General features: G+C 42.7%; 1 protein-coding gene across 4 annotated transcripts in view; it reads right to left on the minus strand.

Annotated features, from left to right (window-relative positions):
- The window catches only part of Svil (supervillin), a 225,470-nt gene that overhangs the window by 218,731 nt on the left and 739 nt on the right, over positions 1-6,000 (minus strand). The window lies entirely within an intron of this gene.

The following is a 6,000-nucleotide window of genomic DNA, read 5'->3' on the forward strand; positions in this document are numbered from 1 at the left end:
TTGAAGGAAGAAAAAAGAAAGAGAGAGAGCCCAAACATTAATTCTGCTCTGTGTGTGTACATTTTCCATTTGTAAAGGAAAGGTTATCCAAAATAAGCTTACATGTCAGTTACTTTTAGGTACTGCCACATGAAAGGAAAGCCAAAATAAATTTCAATCTTCCCCCAAAGTTCAGGTCTCTAAATGACCTGACCTGACCAGTTTCAAAACGGGTGTTTCCAAGTTTCAATTCCAAAGAAGTATTTTGAAAAGCAAAAGTTCCCTCGAAATAAAAACTTTGATGGGAGTATATAATGTAATAATTATACTTAACTCAGGTGACAGCCAAATGGGATCAACTCAGGACAAAGGCAGAAGGGTCTGTAAATTGTTGGGAAAAATAAAGGGAAAAAATATATATCTATTAAGAAGCACTGTGGAAAAGGAGCAAGGGGAGGAGGAAAGAGCAGAACAGCCTGGAAAGAAACAAAGCCATGCACTGGAGAGCCTGGGAAAGTGTGGACACAAAGGGTCAGCAGCACTGGGAGCAGAAAGGGGGCAGCAGCATCAGCCAAAGCAAGAGCAGACAGAAGTAAGCAGAAAGGACAGCCCGGGTGGGGGGAACTTACCCCAAGTCAAGAGCAGGCTGGATAGTGGGGGGAAGCAATTAAACACCATGACAGATGGAGATAAGGGCATCTAAGGCAAATGCGTCCTTAAGACGCTTGAAACCTTAGACTGCAGGGAGGTGGCCAGGCAGCAGCAACCAGGAGCAGGAGGGGCAGAATGTCAAAGGGAAAACAAAGGGTCGAAGAATGAAGAGAAAGCTGCCCACATTTGGGGGTGTGGAGGGGGGCCACTAGGTACGCGTAGGGAGCAAGACTGCAGCTGCACAAGGAATACTAGAGCTATCCTAAGCAAAGCAGGGGCTCTCTGTGGCTGCACCCACAAAGCTCACCATCATCTCCCTCCTGTGGAAAAATAAATGGCTGCTGTTTCTAAACTCTAAAGTGTACAATGCTAAGGGGACACCATGGTCACCACTTCCAGGGGGAAATGGCTCATTTTCCAATAGTCCTTCTGTGAAAAGGACCAGACGGGTTAACTTTGACTTTCTGTCTGTATCTGATACCATCAAGAATTTTTTAACATCCCGAACCATTAAATCAGAATAAATCACCTGATGCTTCAATATGAAATTGCCCCTGAAAGGAGCAGGGACGCATGTGTTAGAAAGATGGCAACTGTGCGTTGGAGAGACAAGACTTAAAACACAACAGGAGAAGAGAACAACTGCTCTGTGCAGAGACGTGCAACGAGAGATTCATCCCAGTAATGCACCCAGTGAAAAACCAGGAAGATCCGTTATAGTCAGAGCAAGCACAAAAAGCCTTAGGAACAAATGACCTTTAGACCATTTTTTTTAAATGGATGTTTTGACTCTTTCAAGATTTAGCCAGGGAGAGTGCCGGATTCTGAGTCAGGAGATGGAAGTTCTGTGCTAGCCGAGGCCTGGTTACCGAATGTAGAGACTCAGTTTCCTCTTCTGCAAAACAGGAACCCCAGGCATCAGCCCTAAGAACCTAATGGGGTTCTTGAGTCTCAAATGAAAATGGCAGTAAAAACCAACTGAAAACCAAAACAATTTGAAAATCTGCTATGAATGTGCAAAAGGGATGAAGTAGAAGATTCATGAATGTGTAGAAAGAGCCCAGAAGGAGATTAAAGAGCTTAGAACTGCAGGTCCAACTCAGCGACTATGAGTCACTAGCAGTTTCCAAATCAAGGGCCCCTAAGAGTTAGAGGAGATTCAGAGTCAGGGGTTTTATACATGTCCAAGTGATTATGGTTTATTTTATAACCTCTTATAGAACAAAGGGGATTGAAGCTGACTGGATCCCAATAAATGACTGTGATTTATGCTGTAGCTACTAGACGGTCATTTATTTACCATTCACAGTAATGAGGAACGTAAGACGTCTTACAGTGCCGGGCAGGAGCTGGGAGACACAAAGACTAAGGTGAGACAGGTGTCTTTACAGGAACACAAGACCTTAAGTACATGTACTCAAGCTTTGACATACCATATAATGCCCCTTCTGTCATACTGGACCCAGACTTTCCTCCTTGACTTCCTTTCTCCTGGCACATCAGTTTGCTAAACTCTGGCTTTATTTGAGCTGTCATGATCACAACACTGTTCTGAAAACAGAGGTGCCTGAAGAGGTATGATCACAAAAAGGGCCTGCCTCTACCACAGCCCTCCCAGTTCCCCTATTGGTTTATGTCTGCTGTTTCTAAACTGGAGCCCACTGTGTCTGGGCCCAAACCTTATTCATCTTCACCTTGTAAACACTCAACATAAGCCTGGCTGAATTAAACTAAACAGCCAGATCACCTTGGGTAAAAGTAACAGCTTCTAAGAAATTCAAATTCTCTCACTGCCAAAGCAAGTGCCAAGGCATGGCCAGAGTGAGTACCTTCCAGCCCTAACAAATGCAAAATAACTTCTTGTCTGAAAACACAAAACTATTTCATGCAACAGAAGAATGTATAGAATTAAACCTGATTCATATGGCAAAACATTTTTTTTAATTTAATATCAGTTCCATTCCCTTATTCATTAATGAAATATAAAAGCCGCCTACGTTTTAAGTATAGAAAAACTGTACACAGGCTGGTTATCCTAAACATTAAAAAAACAAAACATTAATTTGAAAAAAAAATGTTAATTGTGACATTTCCTTTTAAATCTTCTCCCCTGTCAGACTTTGTCTGGAATAACATTGACATAAAAGAAACAAATAGGGACTATTTACAATGGCTACAGTTTAACAAAGGCTCCTGGATTTTTTTACCTTCCTTGGTTACTGAACAAAAGCAGCAAATGTAAGTACAGTTGCCCCAGCAGCTGGCAAGTTCCCTCCCATAGGAGAAGAAGTTGTGGAACAGCTGGGGAATGCAAGATGCTTTTGAACAAGCTGCTATGTGATCCAAAATAACGCTGCCTGTTTATCTTCCCTACAAAGGAAGCGACAGCCCAGAGCAGGTCTGGCGCATGCCCGGCAGCTGCTTCTGACTTCACAGTGGGAGCGCAAGTGGCTACAAATGGAGCAAGATGCACAAAAGAGGAGGGATCTTGCTTCTAACCCTTTACTCGCTGCCAAGTGGTTACAGGGTGAGAGAAAGCTGCATTTCACATCCAAGCGTCAACCCTATGTAATGATGATCCTTCTCTTACTCCCATATGTAAACAGAAAGATAACTTTTACCAAAACTATACCATCCATTGTTTAACTTATTATATGGTTTCTAGAGTTTTAGTCCATAATTTATCATTTAAAACATAAAAGCACAAAGTCCAGAATTATAAAACAGCAAAAAAGAAAACCAATTCTCCACTTAGGTTTCCTGAATTGAAAACCTTTCAAGTGTTTTCACACATGAAAATAGGCACACTGGTTGTGCCCTACTTGTTCAGCTTAACTGATTTGTACCTCATTCTGTTACCCTCTAAGGTAGTTTAGCAATTTCACTCTATTTCAGCAAATATTTTTGAAATATTACATACCAAACTCTCCTTCCTCCTCTTATCAACTTGGTGGCTCGCTTTTAAGCAGACTTTCAGAAAATATTCTATTTTCCAAGAAGATGATCCTTCTTGTCCAAGTTTAAGCCACTATGGTTTTCACAGAAGCAGATTTTTTTAGTACTATAGATGAGTAATCAATCAAAAAAAGAGAATACTTGCTACTTGTTTCTATAGTTTGTTTGGCTTTCAGCTAATTTTATTAAAGTCCTGCCATCTTGTCATTAGGATACTGGCTTTAAATTTAAAGGAAAGGGAAATGGCTGGAGGGGTAGCCACAAAATTACATAGTGGCAAAAGCAGGAGGAAAGCCCTGCACTCACTCAGTCTCTTGTAATAATTCCTTCAGCAAACTTTCCCATCACTACTAACCTCTTCTGCCCCCCTCAACTTGCTGACAAAAAGAAGAGGAAATCCCTAACTGCACAATATTGCAGTGTTGACAAAAAATAGTGAGTTTGAGACAGCTCTCATCTTACTTTACTTCTCCAGATGAATAGCAGAAGGGGAAAAAGGTAGGAGTCTATTCTCAAACAACACCATTATTAGTTAACATGTATTGAGCAGCTACTGTGCACTAGCCACTGTGCGAAGTGCCTTATGTGGATTATCTAATTCAACCCTTGAGCTTCAATCAGGAACCACCATTATTACCCCTGTTTTAAAGGAAGAAAGTGAAGCTCAGAGAGGTTAAGCCATTGTCCAAGGTTGCAGAGTAATAAATGGTGCTGGCAGCATTTGAACCCAGCCATTCTGACTTCAGAGGTTTGCCCTTACTCATCATGCCTTGCTATCTCCAGGAATGGCAGGGCAGTAGGACATTCTGAGTCACAGACTGTCATTCCAGAGTTTCAAACCTTTTTCTTTGAGGCAAGGTATTTTAAATAACAGTCACAATATCAAAATCCTATATTTTAAAACTGAGCTCTGTGTTGCATAGAGGTGTGTGGATTAAGCATATTGTTAGACCCTCAGGGGGTTAACTTATCAGTTAGTAAGGTTGTCTGTTATTTGCAAAGAGACCTCACTTAACTTTAAACACACATTCAGCACAGTGGCAATATCCCACACACAGTTTAAACAGGGCAAGAAACTCCTGCTCCTTGTAACAGGGAAGGCAAACAGAGCTCCATGCTCTGTACAGTTCCTGAGGCCAGACTCACCTGCCTAATGAGATAGCACACAAAGCAAAGGGCAGCTACTTCTGACATTCTGTGGAACTGTCATATAATTCAAAAGATTTTGAGAAGGTGGCTTTTCATAAACCTTAAGCTTTAAAAGTTGGTTTAGTTGAGACGCTGGCAATAACAGAAGCCAAAAATGTGTGGAAAGTCAATCAAACCTTAATGCCTAACAGAAGCAAACCTTAACTTGGGGTTATACTGTATAGCCAGTAATCCATTAAAAAAAAAAAAAAATCTTCAGTAACAGTCTTTGCCAAAGAAATTGGAACAAGTAAGCAGTCCTCTTTGGAACAGAACTCATGGACTTGTTTGTGTGTTTTCAGTAGGTATGCTCCATCACCAAGTTATTATTTTTTTTTTTTTTAATTTTGAGACTGGTCTCACTAAATTGCTGAGGCTGGCGTGGAATTTGTGATCATCCATTCTGCCTCAGCCTCCTAAGTAGCTGGGATTACTGATGTGTGCCACCTCACCCAGGTCTGTTAACCTTCTTAGGCCTCAGTTTCTTCATCTGTAAAACAGAAATAACCTTCTGGGAGGAAGCTGTGCGGTTTAAAAGAGCAAAGTGAAAATCCTGCCAATGTATGTAAGATTCTCTCTTGTATTAGGCATTCATCAAAGCTGGTTCCTGCCCTTTCTTTACAACACAAGGGTTTGGAATTAGACAAGACATGAAAAGATGAATTTCCTTCACTGACTACTGGGGGTTGGGATTCACACCCGCAGAGAGGACCTGGCTTTCTCTTTGCAGCTCTTGCTCCTCTCCAGTACAGGTCCTGGAAGCATCTGGCGCCAGCAGAGACGCTGTGTCTGACATCTCCAGGGCAATATTTGTGCGCGTGCTAGATCTGCATAAAGTTACCACAAGCCTCGTGGATAGAGGTGGGGTGTTTGGTAAGGAGCTCCTTTAATTGTCCCAGCTGGCCTCTCCCCTTCCGAGGAACTCCCAATTGTAATAAACCTTCAGACTTCAAAGGATCTGGACTGCCTATGCCAGAAGCGCTTAACTCCGCACCTGACCCAGATTGTGGCCTGGACTGGAGCCCCCCCGCCTCTCACTCACAGTAATGCAATTACCTCCTTCAAGAGGTGCTGGGGGCTCGGGATTGTCACCGGAGGACTAAACCACTCCCCATCGGGGAGTCCACTTGGGCGTATACACAGCAGGGAGGGGCATGGGCGGGCGGTGGTGGCAGAGAGAGCGGCGCGCCTAGTTCAAACCCGCGCAGGTCCCCGAGGGTGGGGTAC

This window comes from Marmota marmota, unplaced genomic scaffold, assembly GCF_001458135.2.
Source record: "Marmota marmota marmota unplaced genomic scaffold, marMar, whole genome shotgun sequence".
In the NCBI taxonomy this organism is placed as follows: Eukaryota; Metazoa; Chordata; class Mammalia; order Rodentia; family Sciuridae; genus Marmota; species Marmota marmota.